At 39.7% G+C, this 14,618-nt stretch overlaps 1 protein-coding gene across 10 annotated transcripts in view; it reads right to left on the minus strand.

Moving 5' to 3' along the window:
- The window catches only part of APBB2 (amyloid beta precursor protein binding family B member 2), a 165,728-nt gene that overhangs the window by 19,253 nt on the left and 131,857 nt on the right, over positions 1–14,618 (minus strand). The window contains exon 1 of one of the 10 annotated variants that reach the window (XM_021536002.3): positions 4,802–5,151. The exons of 8 other annotated variants lie outside the window; for them this stretch is intronic. The gene's annotated coding sequence lies outside the window, so the exon portion shown is untranslated. Of the gene's footprint in view, positions 1–4,531; positions 4,724–4,801; positions 5,152–14,618 lie in introns of those variants that run through there. One more of the 10 variants, XM_021536817.3, reaches the window with a different exon arrangement.

Genomic DNA, 14,618 nt, shown 5'->3' on the forward strand with positions numbered 1-14,618 from the left:
TCCCTGTTGTCCTCCAGAGTCCCCAAGCCCAGGGAAGCAGTGGAGGCAAGAGACTTGTAGAGCACTGTAAGTGATGGGGCACTGCTTGAGTACAAGACCATTCCTTCTTTCAGTGCCACGTTTTGTACATCAGTGACTGATGCAAACTGTATCCTGGGGGCTGACACTGATGTGCAATGCCCACCCCACAAGTGAAAGGGTGATGGAGATTTCACTGAGAGGTGGATGAACACCCTTTGACATGATGCTCATGAGGCTCTATTTGCACTTCTGCATGCAAGTTTGGGCTCGCCAATCCATGGAGAGTGACAAACTGGAGTGAGCTCAGCCATGGGCAACCAAGGCTTGCCATGCTTGCTTAGCTTGGAGATAAGGTGGGCTTGTTTAGCCTGGGGACGATGTAATGGGAGAGGATCTAATTAATGTCTCCCACTTGCTCATGGGAGGGTTTAAAAATAAAGCAAACCCAAGTTTCTTTGCCAAGAGAGTAGGTAAACCCAGAGATGTATACTCTAAGAGGCTGTGCACTCTGTTCTTGAAGTAAATATCAACCTGAAGTGGCTCTGAGGTAATCCTGAACCCTGCCCAGGCTTGGGCAGGAGGCTGGTCTAGCTGACCCATTGCAGTCCGTTCCCGGGCACCTTTTTTCCTCTGATTCTGTAACAGAAACACCTCAGAGCACAGATCTGAGATGTCTGTACTGATGGACATGGTGATGCTGTGTTTATGCAGGTGACCAACCTATGTGACTGTCTCAAGAGGGAAGAACAACGATGGCAGGGATGAAACAACATGAGGCTCAGCAGCTCAGGTGCCCCACACATCCAACCCTGTGGCTGGGACAGCATGAGCTGTCCTGGACTCCAAACACTCCACAGTTGCTACTGCTGTGTTTTCTGCTTCAACAAGGGCCACTGTAAGACTACAATGGGATGGAGAGCAAATCACACCGAGACACCTGACAGGTTTTGGTTTTGTCACCTCCAAAAAGGTATTTAAGGATCAAGGTGATGTTCTCATGCTTGGATGATGTTCTAGTGTGGCACTGCACTGCACAAAAGCCTGGGAGAGTGTTAGGGGTTTAATATCCTGTACCTGGCAGAGGTCTACAGCCCAATCATTTATGTGACTGATGCACTCAGCTAACTTTGTGAAGACATTGGTAACACTTCACACCTCTTCATTCCTGTAGCTTTCCCTGGAGTCTGGCATGCTGCAACTCCCTCTTTTTTAAGCAGATCAGAAAAAAAAAAAGGCTATCATGTTAACTATATCACAAAGAACTACAAAGGTCTGCCCTGCAACTTCTATGGTGCTTCAACATTTTCACATGGGACTACACACACCAGCAGCAGCCCTGACCATCTCTCTTCTTACGACATAGCAACCAATTGAAATGTCTTTGCTGTCAATTACTGTAGTGTTTTAATGGAGTAAAACATATTTAACTTGATTAAAAATTACAGTCCATTGCATGAGTCTTTCATCTTTATTTACAGTGACAAGTATTTGCCTGAGCACATCCTCTGAGGCACAGAAGAGGGCCTATTCTGGTTCTTTCATTTGTAATTACAAAGTCTACTAGAACTTAATGCAACAAAATCCCTAGGTAAAATGCAATTACACCTCAACAACACAACATGAAAAAACAAAGGAAACAGCCATCATTTCTGTGCATTTGAAACCCTCCTGTTGCTTAGAGAATGATTATGCCTTTCACTTTTGTGTGCTATAAGAGAAATAGTTTTTTTTAATGAAAGGAAAATAGCTGTGGTTTATAATTTTTGTAAGGGTTTGGTAGCTTATTAGCAGGGTTTTTTTGTTTATTTTGTTTTGTTTGTTTGTGTGGGGGTTTTTGCCTTTTTTATTTTTTTGTTTGTTTTTTTTTGTCTGTTTGGTTTTGGGTTGTTTTTTGGTGGTTTTTTTTTGTTTTGTTTTTTTTTTTTTTTAAGTAGTCCTTAAGCCTTTTGTCTCCTAACAAGTACTGAAAGTGCAGACTATTCTAGCAGACTGGTCTTGAGTTTCTGGGTCCCTGCCACCACCAGAATGGAGGCTGAGTAGAATTACAACTAATGCTTTCTGCATGAATCCCCTGTTCATCGTGGGCCAGATTGTGCCATCAATTTTTTAAGCAATTCTCCACTGTTAGCAAAGAAGAGTTCTGCTTAAAAATTGATGGCTTGATCTAGCATTCTGTTGCTAATTATACATTATGAAGCCTACTATAACCAAATCAGATTCTATTTTTAAAATAATAATTAAAAAAAATAGGCACCCTGACAAATCCATGTTTTGTAAAGACTAAATTTTATTCTTAAAACCAGAAGAATTTGTTTTTGAGTACAGACTTTCTGAATCAGTAAGCCCCACTTACTGGGGCTTTTGGTATTTTGTCAGGTATCAATGTGACATCTAGGACCCAAACTATGAAAGTTTCACAGTTTGGTATCTGACATCACATTGGTATCTGACAGCCAAGCTTGGTTCCTTGTTATTCTTAAGTCCTCTCCATAAATAAGCAACCTCAGGTCATTTTGTCATTCCTTCAGGGTTTCCCTCATCTGCACACACTCAGTGACTGAAAACCTGAGATTAAAGAGTGGGTGCACTTAGAGCCCCCTGAAGTACATGGCCACCTCAGGTGCCTCCTCCCTGATGTAAACCAGAGACATCTTCCACAATGCACTGCAGACCATTTCCCTCTCATGAGGACATGCTGGCTTGTTAGGGAAAACAAACACATTTCTGGAACCATGAAAAGAATGCTGAACAGCAGGCCACCTTCCCCCAAATCCTTAGAGCACCATTTAAGATTTATTTATTTATTAAGGTTTATTAAACAATTACTAAGTTAAGCCATAAAAGTATTTCCAATTTGGGAAAATTTTTAAAACATATAAAGAAGATTTTAATATCACATCAACATCAAAATACTACCAAAAAAAAAAAAAGGTTATGTTGTTTCATTTGGCAGACACCGAAAAAAGTTCTGGGACATGCCAGTTATCTTCTAATAGGTGGAAATGAAACATAACAATTCTTACTGACTTGATATCCCTGATTTAGAACTGTTAAATTTCACAGTTGACCTATATTAACTTTATCAGGAGACTAAGGATATCACAGCAAATTTAAGCTTTACAATGCAGTTGAATTAATACTAGCACTCTAATATCAACTCTATCAGAACTTTGTCCACTGTTTCACTTCATATCATGAAACACAGGAAAATGTGAGTGATTAATCAGCCTTACTGAATTCCCAACATACTACAACAATACAAGAAATAACAGAGCTTCAATACACACCTTGAATATCTAAAATACTAATTCAAATGGTTTGTTCTCCATCTGTATTACAACAGATCTAAGTTTAAAATTTCTTAATAGAAAGGGTTTATGTATATACACCCCCTTGTTGTCAAAGGGAAAAGTAACCTGCAGTTAAAGTAAGAGAAACTAAAACTTAAAAAAAAACACACTTAAAAATTATAAGTGGTATTATATAAGAAAACCCCACTATCTTTCCCTTTTTCTCTTTTAAATCCTTATGAACATAAATAGGCCACTTTTTACTGAGAAATGCTCCAGGGCTAAATAATGTTCTTTTCCTCACTCACAAGTTGCTATAATTACATTAACAACAAAGCAACAGCTACAAGAACATAATTAAAGCCATAGTTTTAAAAGATGGAACAGATAATGTACTCCCCTCACAGACTCAGCGATCCTTTAAGAAAGCAAAAATTACTGCACAGAACAGGGAGAGCAATGAGCTTCCAAAACATGCAAGAAACATAACAGAAGACTGAAGCTGCTGAGTTTAAAGAAAAAGATAAATGTGATTGCCTCCCTTCCTTCCCCACGTACGCAGCATAATAAGGATTCAAAGCTATATATCAATTAACAAATCAATGAAATTTCTCCTGCTGCAATTTCTTTATAAATTCAGATAGGATTAAGCAAGCACAGAGACCTCAAGGTAATAGATTACATTTAATCATGAAGTTTCCTCTTCTGTCAAAAGAGCTGTTAACCATTTCACTTCAACTAAATATATTTAACATGCATGTATTCCCACATACAGTGCAATACTTTTGCCATTAAACATGTTCACATCTTCTGAAGATTTACACAGATTGTTCAATCTTCATTGTCAATTATGGGCTGAAAAAAAGAAAGCCCAGACTGTCTAGCTAGAAGTTAGCTGGGAATTAGACATAAATAATTATACAGGTGGTGTATGCTGAGAGCAAAAACACACAGAGCTTTCTTCACTGTAGCTGTTCTTAACTACAGCATCTTTTCATGCATTAACATGGCATTACCAGGAAAAACAAAGTATGATCAGCCTCTACAGAATCAGGCTGGTCAGTAGGCAGCCAGTAACCACAGTCAGTTTAGGAGCATGTAATTCTGAGCTGAACACAGTCCTCCAAACCTATTAATCATCAGGATCCATAGTTAGCTTACTGCTCAAATGAGCAACATCTGAAGGGATAAAGGAGAGGAGAACAGTATCAAATACTTACCACTCTGCACACAGTCCAGCATTTCTGCTACAGTGCTCTCCTGAAGGTTGTTAAGTGTCAGCTCTTGGAGAAAAGAAATCTGACTTGCCTTTGTCACACTAGGAGCTGTAATTTGCCTTGCAGGCACCACACAGTAGCTTTAGACTAACAGACCATAGCTTTGAAAATACAGCTCGAGACAAAGGCTACACTAATGCAAAACTGTTGTCTGGGGGGGTGGAAGGGGGAAGGGTTGAGGTTATTTTCCTCGTCACTTTTTAAGTTTCTTACCTTTTTGTTGCAGCTAACAGGAATTAAATGCCAAGCACGTCATACGAAACACCCAAGTCAGTCCCCATCTCCGTTAGTGTGTACCTAGGCATCCCACGGTGCCGCGCGTACTCGCACTTCAGCGACGGGGCCAAATATCCCTGAGAACAGCAGCTCATTCATTTTGCATCGAGCTGAAGCACAACATGCCAGCTCCCACTCTCCCCACGGACTGTGCATGCTTGTGTCTGCTGGATCCAGCTGCGAGTGAGTGGGTGCTTCTCCCCGGCTCCAGCAGGGGTGTGTCCTTTCCTCCCTTCCCATCCTTCTGCCCCTTGCGCGCTCCCTGCGCTCTGACCCGCAGCAGGTCTCTCCTCGCTGCTATGCATTGTGTTTCTAGCCAGTAAACTTCAAAGACTAATCTTTTGTGACAAAGATCTTTTTCTTTTGGGGAAAGCTGAAGTGCACAGGGAGTCTTGCCTCTCTAAATTTTCCAAAACCTCTGCAAAGCATTCACAACGTAGCCCTGTACTGAATGCAACTGAGACAGAAAGTCTCCTTAAAAAGGCAACAAGATTTACAGCTAAATCCAAAAATTCAGACACAAGTAACAACTACATTTACTTCAATGAAATTACATCTGCTTATGCTGGAAGTGAGATTTATCCTTGAGCTGTAAAAACAAACACAAAAATAATTTGATTTTCCAGAACGCGCACACGCCGTAATAGTAAATCCAATTTAGACGTGTTCCTTGCATTCAAGGTAAGGTTCCTGGAGCACCAGTTTTTATCAAAAATCCCCATCAAGTGCGCTCAATCAGCAACAAAGAGCTGCTTCTGGCAGAGACTGCACTTAAAACATATCAGCCCATTCCAGGTTATTCAGCTTTCACAGCTACCTGCATCATTGCACATCACTTCTCCTCGGTGCATGGAGAAGACTGGGGCAAGGCAAACTCTGACCAAGGAACAACCCCAAGTTTGCAAGGACATGGGTCACTACCCTGCAAGTCACTCTTATTCATCCAGGGGAATTTCTCCTTCAAATGTGCCAGCAGAGCTATCTGTGGGATCATACCTGTCATCTCCCAGGAAAATCAGCCAACATGAAAATGCCCACCAACAACCCTCTAAATTACTTGAACCCAGTGTGAGTGAAAGTTGAGCAAGGAACATGACCATGGATATTTCCACCAGCAGAGCTGAGAGGGTGAAAAGCAGTTAAGGACAATTTTCTGGCAATCACTTCTTTCAGCCACACAGATGCATAAGGAGCAGGATGGTTTTTTCTCCACCTAAATATACCCTGTGAGTCTAGTGGGATGGATTCCTTCCTTCCTTTTCTCCAGCTTATCATCAACAAGGTTTGGCAGAACCAGTTATGCTCAAGCAACAACCTGTGCCATCCCAAAAGCTTTCCACTTATTTCCAGGGAGTAACAGGAGGGAATTTAATAAACAAATCTGTTGATGCTGCCTAAGCTCCTCCTTGGATGTGCTGAATGCCCAGTGCTAAGAAGAATTCAAAGCCATGTAATAATTTTTGCACTATTCAAGTAATTTCTCAAAAGTCTTGACACAAGTGTGGAATTGATTTGTGGGGAAAGAAATGGGCATTTTATGGACAAACAAAATGGCACCTGAAACTGGTTAATGGGGTAAAATATAAACACAATACACTTACTATCTAGGTTCCAATATGCATTCCATGTAATTTCTTTACATTTGAAAATGATGACACAATTGATTTGATAACTATTAACTATTACAACAACCCTCTTCATTGCTGTTGTCCTCATTTAGTCTTGGTAAGGAGAATACAAGAGGGTATGGTAGCCTTCCAGCTGGCCAAACAACAGCACTCATGAGAACAATGAGTCAGACTTTTACTTGGAAGGCTTCTAAGGAGAGAAGCCAGATTTTGCCATTTTAATATGCTGGAAGAGTTTGTGGGAGAGAACTGTTCTTCTCTGATCATCCTTCAGTCCGAAGGGAGAAAAAGAGATTCAGCAAAACTTTATAAACCTGTAAAAAAAGTATAATTAAAACTAAATCTCAGTTTTCAAGTTATTAGTTAGCTTTTCAAAAAGTGAACTAGGGTTAAATTCTAATCCTGTGTTGGTTTTGATATTTTGTTAAATGCCACACAAACTGCCTGTGCACCTGTCAGTATTGATATGGCTAGATATAAGTATGTTTCAATGAATAACTTGCCCTGCTTTCAGCATTTCACCTTCCCTTGCCCCACACCCTCTGTTCCTCCAAGTTTGTTACTTCTAGTTGATACATAAGAAAAGGGCAACAGATTTACCTCTGCCACCAGATATAGGAATATCTCCCAGGGCTTGACCAGCAGGCAATTTCTGAAAATGAAAAACAATCTGAGACAAATCTCTTCCCATTTGTGCACAAACTGTTTAATAACTACAACTGTGTTGCTGTGGCAAAACTTAGCCTTACCAATTCTCAATCACACATAAAAATGTGAATTCAAACATGAATTAAAAATTTTAGTTTTAGGCTTCAGGCAGTGGCATCTGGTTTCTGATTTCTCCCAGTTTACTTGGACAAATTTTACTCTGAAAATGAAAGGTGAAGCTCACACAGAAGTCTTCTTTCATTAACTATATTGTAAAGAATAATCATCAATAAGCTTTGAGACCAGTCCTGGAAGTCACAGAACTCCCCACCAGATGCCAAGTTTGGCAACAAGATCTCCCTAGCAACAACTGCTACCAAAAACATAGTGGAAAGATTTCCAGCACAATCACCACACTGAGTCCCATTTCTCACTGCCAGCCAGGCACTGCGAACTTACAGCCAAATCCCTTGGCAGGAAGGATCTTTGTAATGCAATTTACCTGCAGGCTGCAAAATAAGCTTACAGCAAGTAACAGGTCAAATTTACACTGACAAAAACATCACCAGCAGCCAGCCCTGACAAGGTCAAAACAGTCCAGGAGAGCTCTCAGCTCATGAAGAGCTGAGAAATTCAAGTCCTGCACTACCAAAAATGCCAAATCAAGGTAGAAGGGGTGTTTTGGGGCATGCCTGGTGTACAAATGACACCTGTGTTGTTCTAGGCTCTCCCAGCTATCCTGTGCTGCCCTCCCACGGGTCCACAGCTGGGGTCTGTTTCCCAGGCTGCTGTGTTCCTCACTGGGGATGAGGTTCAGCCAAGCTCACAATGAGGAAATGGGTATTTAAAGCATCTGGGTACATCTCTATGCACTTGGTAGCGATAATGTGCCCAATTCTTTGGTGAAACTGCCAGTGAACAGCAGGGCACCTGAGTAAATTAAATTAACTTATCCTCTAGACACAGGTGGGATCATGTTCTCCCTAAACTGATCAAATATTCCCATTGCATGGCCAGAATCTGTATCTCAGAGTGAAATACCAAGTGCCCCATCACATACAGCCCATGTAATTCTAACAGACCTATAGATGGGCTGAAGAAACAAAAACACTATCAGCATCTGAGAACCTCATACTCATCCTAAGCATGTGGCAAGGACTGGATTCAAGGGTTTCACATACACAAAATTTCGAGGAAAAAAGAAAATGAGTTTATGAGTATGCAACTTGGATTCAGGTTGCAGTTTGCTTCAGTCTGAGCAAAAGGAAAATTATATTATAGCAACATATTCATACCGTGAGGCCAAGAGTGTATTTTAGTCAGTCCTAGCAGCTGCACTCACACTGCTGGCTCACAGCTGTACCCTTGCAGTCCTACACTTGGGGTAAAAGCTGAAGCAGGTTTGCATCCCAGCTCATGCTACTGCAGAACTCAAAAGCTCCACTTCTGCCCCACAGGAAGAGAAACCCCCAACTAGCCCTGCCTTTTGCTATTCTGAAGCATCTGTCCTCTCCCTGACACAAAACATTTTGGCATTTCCAAGAAACAAGAAAATTGTCCCTTTTGCAAACCTCAGAGCACTACAATAGTCATTAGTCTTTAACAACCTAGAAACTTAAAACCTCCCCTCATCGTTAACATCTACGTCCATCACAAACTGTCACACAGTAAAAGCAGTGCCAATCTTCTAAGTTATCTGAAATTTCCTGTTATTTTTGAAAAGAGGAGAAAAGGTGAGAGGCAAGTGAGGAAACATTTCAGAAGGTTGAAATCCTGGATTCAGGCAGGTATATGTGAATCTCCATACACATCACACAATGAATTTCCAAAATCCATGGATAGAGGAAGAAAATTTGAAATACTACCTTGAATCCTAAACATTCCAAAGTGACAAAATGAATATAACATTTGTGAATGCCTGAGTTGGCAAAACTCTAGAAGAGCTTTGTCTTTTTTACATTAAGGCCCCTGAAGCCATGTATGTACTCCATAAATGAACAGAGGGCAAGAATAATTGCTCAGTTTGCTTGCCTAATCCACCTCATTATGTTTCTGATGGTGGTTAAGCAAAAGCAGAGATGAAGAGCTATTAATAATTAATTAAATAAATACACACAAGTGTCTTCCAAATAGAAAAAAAAATTGGAATCTTTCTTAGTAATTTATTTTCTCTTGGGTGTGGGAACTATCAATCTTAAGCACATATCTACATTGTTGGAGATACATATATGAAGGTATTGTAGTTTCTTCAGACACTGCAAAAAAGGAACAGGCAGAAAATAAACTTTTTAATTGATGAAGAAGGACTCATGAAACACAACTGCAAAGCAAATGCAATTCAATTTACCCTTAGCAAACTGAACTACACCTGTGATAGCTTTCCAAAGGAAGGACATTCACTGCTCTAAGATTGTCTGCCACAAGGACCCAGGCAGGCCCTTCCAATCTGAGCTACTAAAAAATAATTCTGTAAGTAATCTACAGTACTCTTTCTGAATCTTGTTGGCAAATACAGCATCTTTACAACCACTGCTGTGCCAGTAGGAGGTATCCCAGAACACAGCAAGCTGACTTTCACAGGGTCTTGTCTGAAGTGGAAAAACTCACTTTGTTGATGTTAAACACAGGATCAGGAATACTATGTCAAATATAGAAGACAGCCACCTTGCAGATCTTTAACTCTTTCATACTCTTATAAAAATCATCATAGGCTCCTTACTTTTTCCCCTGCTACTTTTTGCATGTATGAGAACCTTAGTCCTGCTAAAGAAATACTGATGGCCCCAGAGGTACTACTTTGATTTTGCTGAGCAATATTCAGGTTTTGGAGGTCCACCTCTGTAAGTTATGGACTAACTCAGCTCATGGTGAAGCTAATAGAAAACTTCCTATCAATTATAAGGGGAATTTGGTCCAACTCAGGGCACATGCGTACATCCAGCCAGCTTGGAAATTAATCAAGGTGGGGAGAGGGGAACTTCAAGCAATAAAATATTGACATTTTAGAGATAATTGACTTTTATGTTTAATGCATCAATTCAAATTAGAAATTGAAAGCATTGTTATGGGATTAAGACAAACAGCATTTGTGTGAAGATGACTGTTATCAGAAGAGGTATAATGCATATGAATTTTTCAATGTCACTAGGCACAAATTTTTAAAAAAAGATACGATGTTAATGTAACAATTTCTAAATTAACAACCAAGTCAGTCAGTAAATAAATCCATAAATGTTTAAGACATTTGAATTAAATTATCTGTTGACAAAACTATTTTAATTTGCTCAAATTAGTGTTTAAATTTCTGCTATTCAATCTGCACATATCAAAGAGGCTTCAGCAGGCAACCTACCTCCATTGCCAGAGGCCAAATTGTGCTGAATACCCCTAACAAACAAAGGCCCTTTTCCCTGGTGGAGCCAGTGTTAGGAAAGAAGCCACCATACTATTCTCAGAATTAAAATCCTGAAGTGAAAATTTTTTCTAACTACATGGAATGGATAAGATGCTATGATTTACATAAAAATGCACTGCATATAAATATTTGAATTACAATCATCTATCAGCAAATGTGAAAAAGCATCCAGAGGTAGATGTGACACTTAAATAATTGAAGAGCTAAACTGATAGCAAAAAAATCCTCTTAGAGGCACATTTCAAATTATTATATAAGTGCAGGCAGTTGAGTTTGTGACTGTGCATGGAGAGACACAGGTCAAAACCTGTACCTCATTTTACTATTAGATATAGCAAATGCCAGAAGACACTCAGTGGGCTACAAATACGTAGAGATGTCACAAATCCCCTTGATATCAGAAAAAACATTCATGCAAACATCAAAATTGTTTTTATGTAGGTGGATATAAATATTTACACAGTAAAGGTGTATATAGAAACATCCTACTCTCTCTCTAACACACCAGGTACAATACTGGCATAAGATGTTTGGACAGGAAGAAGAGCTACACAGGTCACTTTCTGTCTGTACCTTTGCTTTTTAATTTGTAATATTAGAAGTTGTGAATCTCCCATATTTTATTAACTAGCAGAACGGTGAGATAATTGAATTAAATACTTTCTGCTGCAAAAATATTTTTCCTTCTCAATTATTTTTTCTGAAATTATTCGCCCGGTAGCAATTTTTACAAAGTCAAAGTTTTGCTTACAATAGAAAACAATAAGCAAAGTAATTACATGTCTTGCAAAAGGCTGACATTTTCAAGTGAACCACTACACAAGAGAAAAGTGTTTTACTGTTCATACAAATGTACTACAATCAAAGTTGCAGAGAGTTTTATGAACTTGTAGACAGCAAGGTCTTAGTAAGTATCCTTGGCACATTTTTTTGTAAAACATTGCTCTTTTCTTCAAAGGCCTATGCTTTCTTTGGCTTTTCTCCTCAGAAGGATTTTTGTATGTCCACCTTAGTACTAACTGGACATCTTCAATGTACAGTAGACTAACAAAGTGAAATCACTAGTGGACTAATTTGGTTTTCTCTCATCTGCTACAGAGACCTTAGACTAGAAAAGATCTTGAGATGAGAATGAAAGAATACAAAAAAGTTGTTATTGAGTCTTTTTTGTTTTGTTATGCTTTTAAGAAAAGTGTTATTTAATTATTTGACAGCCATTTATTCCATAGGTGGCTCCCTCTATGATACAGCCTCTGAGAGATGTGTAATTAAGAGTAACTTCAGCACTGCTGAAGATAAAGGGGGTGAATGAAAGGCAGGCACCTTCTATTGACACCAGCTGGTTTGGGAAGGAAGTTGGTGGTTTTTGTTTGCACAGCCTCCTTGGAGAGGAATCAACAGAAGGAGTATGCACCCAAGTGATGACCACACACTGTAAATAAGGTAAGTTGAAACCATCTTTGACTATGAGGTAAGATCAAAGCTTCTAACTGGGTTGTAAAGAGTCTGGGAGGAAGATGGATGTTTTCTGCTAGCAGGTACAGAGCTGGACAGCAGCTGCTTTCTGCATCACTTGCATCACTGTTTTGCCATGGAGCTGAAGCAGCATTTACTTACAGAAATCCAGCCTGGACATAGCATCTCTTTAACTAACATGCAGAGAAAAGAACAGTAGAAGAACTCATCAGATTTCCACCCCAAAATGGCAGTCAGTAGCTCTCCTGAGCCACAGACACATTCACAGGTAGCTCAGCTGTTCTCAAGGGACCTCTGTGATAGCCACTTAAATTCATGGATTACTCTAGCTGTATCCTGAATTGAGTTTAATAGCTGGAATAACAGGGAATGTGTGGAGATTTTCCAGCACAAATTTGTATAAAGGCTTTAAGCCATGGACTCAGTCAATATGCCATCTTATTAATTGAGACAACCTGACTATATCACAGTGCTTGTTTGTAGTCCACGTCTAGATATATCATTTGTCTTAGCTGAAACTTTTACAGTTTAATAATTTCAATTGCTATTTTAAAAGGTTCAAGTTGGAGATCAGGAGGAATTTGTTCCCAGAAAGAGTGACCAGGCATTGGATTGGACTGCCCAGGGAGGTAGTGGGGTAACCATCCCTGGAGGGGTTGAAGACAGGATGTGGCACTTGGTGCCACGATCTAGCTGAGACTGTGGTGATTGCTCTAAGGTTGGACTCAATGATCTCAGAGATCTTTTACAACCTAATTGATTCTGTGTTTCTATGTAATAATTTTTCATCTCATTAGCAAGATAACTCAGCAAGGATAGAGGGATGCTGTCCCAGTTGAAGCCACCAGCAAGAGAAAACCACTGGTGCAAAACTACAGGTGTTTCAAATTACATAATACTTCAAGTAATGCCAGTGTATTGCAATGCATCTTCAGTCTACTGTGTCTTTCATGTTAAATCCCAAAGCTAAAATAAACCAGTTTAATGAATCAAAGTATGAATGCACACATGCAGCTTTTTGCACCCACTTGACCATGTTTGCTTTAAAACATATTAATTCTGTAAGATTGACTGGATCCCCCCTTTCACAGTATTGTTTCATTACTCCCTCCTAGAACACACTGAACCTCCAAACAATAATGCCAGAACTTTTGGATATAAATGAGAAATTTTGCATAAATAACTACCTGAACTATTTCTTAGTGAGAAGAGAAAATGCTACCAAAACATACAGAAAAGGGTCTTCAAACGCAGCTGGCTTAGGGAAGAAGAAAAAAGAAAAGATAACTGCAAAAACCCAGCTAAGAAGAGAGGTCAGAAAAGCCAGTAAAATCCTTTTCCTCCAGTGTAATCCTTCACCTATGCCCTATTTATGTGATTCCTTACAGTATGTTTTGTCCTTATTCCAAGGTTACAGGGACCGAAGGGAATAGACGATATTGATTAATGGTGTTTCAGAGATTGAAGAGCTCAGCCGAAATTACACATTCTTTGAGAGGTGTAATCTTTTCAGAAGAGCAGGTGCAAACACCATTTCAGTTTTAATTTATTTTCTGCTTTTCTTGACCATGTTGCTAATTCAGAAAAGGAAGTTTATTATTCATTATCTTGTGCACTTTGATAAGCTTCTCTCAAAGAATTGAAGAAAGACTCAGAGCACATTCATCTCCTCAGAAGGAAGGCAATAAAAAAAACTTAAACACCTTCCTGAATGATGCATCTAGAAACCACTAAATCTGAATTGATACAAAGACACTGAATATGCAGAGATCCTGCTGAAGTCAGTGGACAGCACAGGTGTTAAACACCTCTGAAACCCTGACATTTTTGTTAACCATGGAAAAAGCAAGACAGCATCCTATTTTTACTTCCCCATATTCTGAGGAATTTGAGCCATAACTTTACATCATATTGTCCTCATTTGCCACAGATTTGTCCCATTTTTCTCTTACATCACTCCAAAAGTTTTCTACTGCCCTAACAGCTCCTGAGATAACAGAGCTCAGATAATTCATATTGTTATCAGGACTCTCTTCTCTTTCAGCCTTAGAGGATTTACATTCATCTGACCTGGGGCATCTATTCATTCAGTTGTCTGCTCTCCCCTTCTGAGGCAGTTTGAGCCTCATCTTTGGTGCATCCATTGTTCTACTTTCTTCAAAGCTGTCTGCCTTTCTCCCCTTTCTGAATCTCAGCTTAATTTTATTCCTATGTCTAGGCAGCTGAAAAACAGCAGCAGTTCAGAGCAGCAGGGCAATGGACATCCCCACCTGATAAAACAGGCATTATTAAGGCAGAGGAAGGAGCACAATACATTCACATCATCCAGTCAGTCAGAGTGTCTGTGGTCAGAAAACCCTAATATCAGAGAATGTGCAGCTCCCATTGCTTCAGAACCAAAAGCAACCAGGCTCCCTCCTCTGCCTGTCAGGAAAATACACAAACTATACATTGAAAACAAACCTGCTCCATGTGATGACAAAGCTAATGGATAAATGGACACATGCTATGTGTTATGTCCAACATACCAGGTGCCCACCACATCCAGTTCCATATTCAGACCCATCAAAGATGTCTCCTGAATTCA

Source organism: Lonchura striata, chromosome 4 (assembly GCF_046129695.1).
Source record: "Lonchura striata isolate bLonStr1 chromosome 4, bLonStr1.mat, whole genome shotgun sequence".
NCBI classification, from domain to species: domain Eukaryota; kingdom Metazoa; phylum Chordata; class Aves; order Passeriformes; family Estrildidae; genus Lonchura; species Lonchura striata.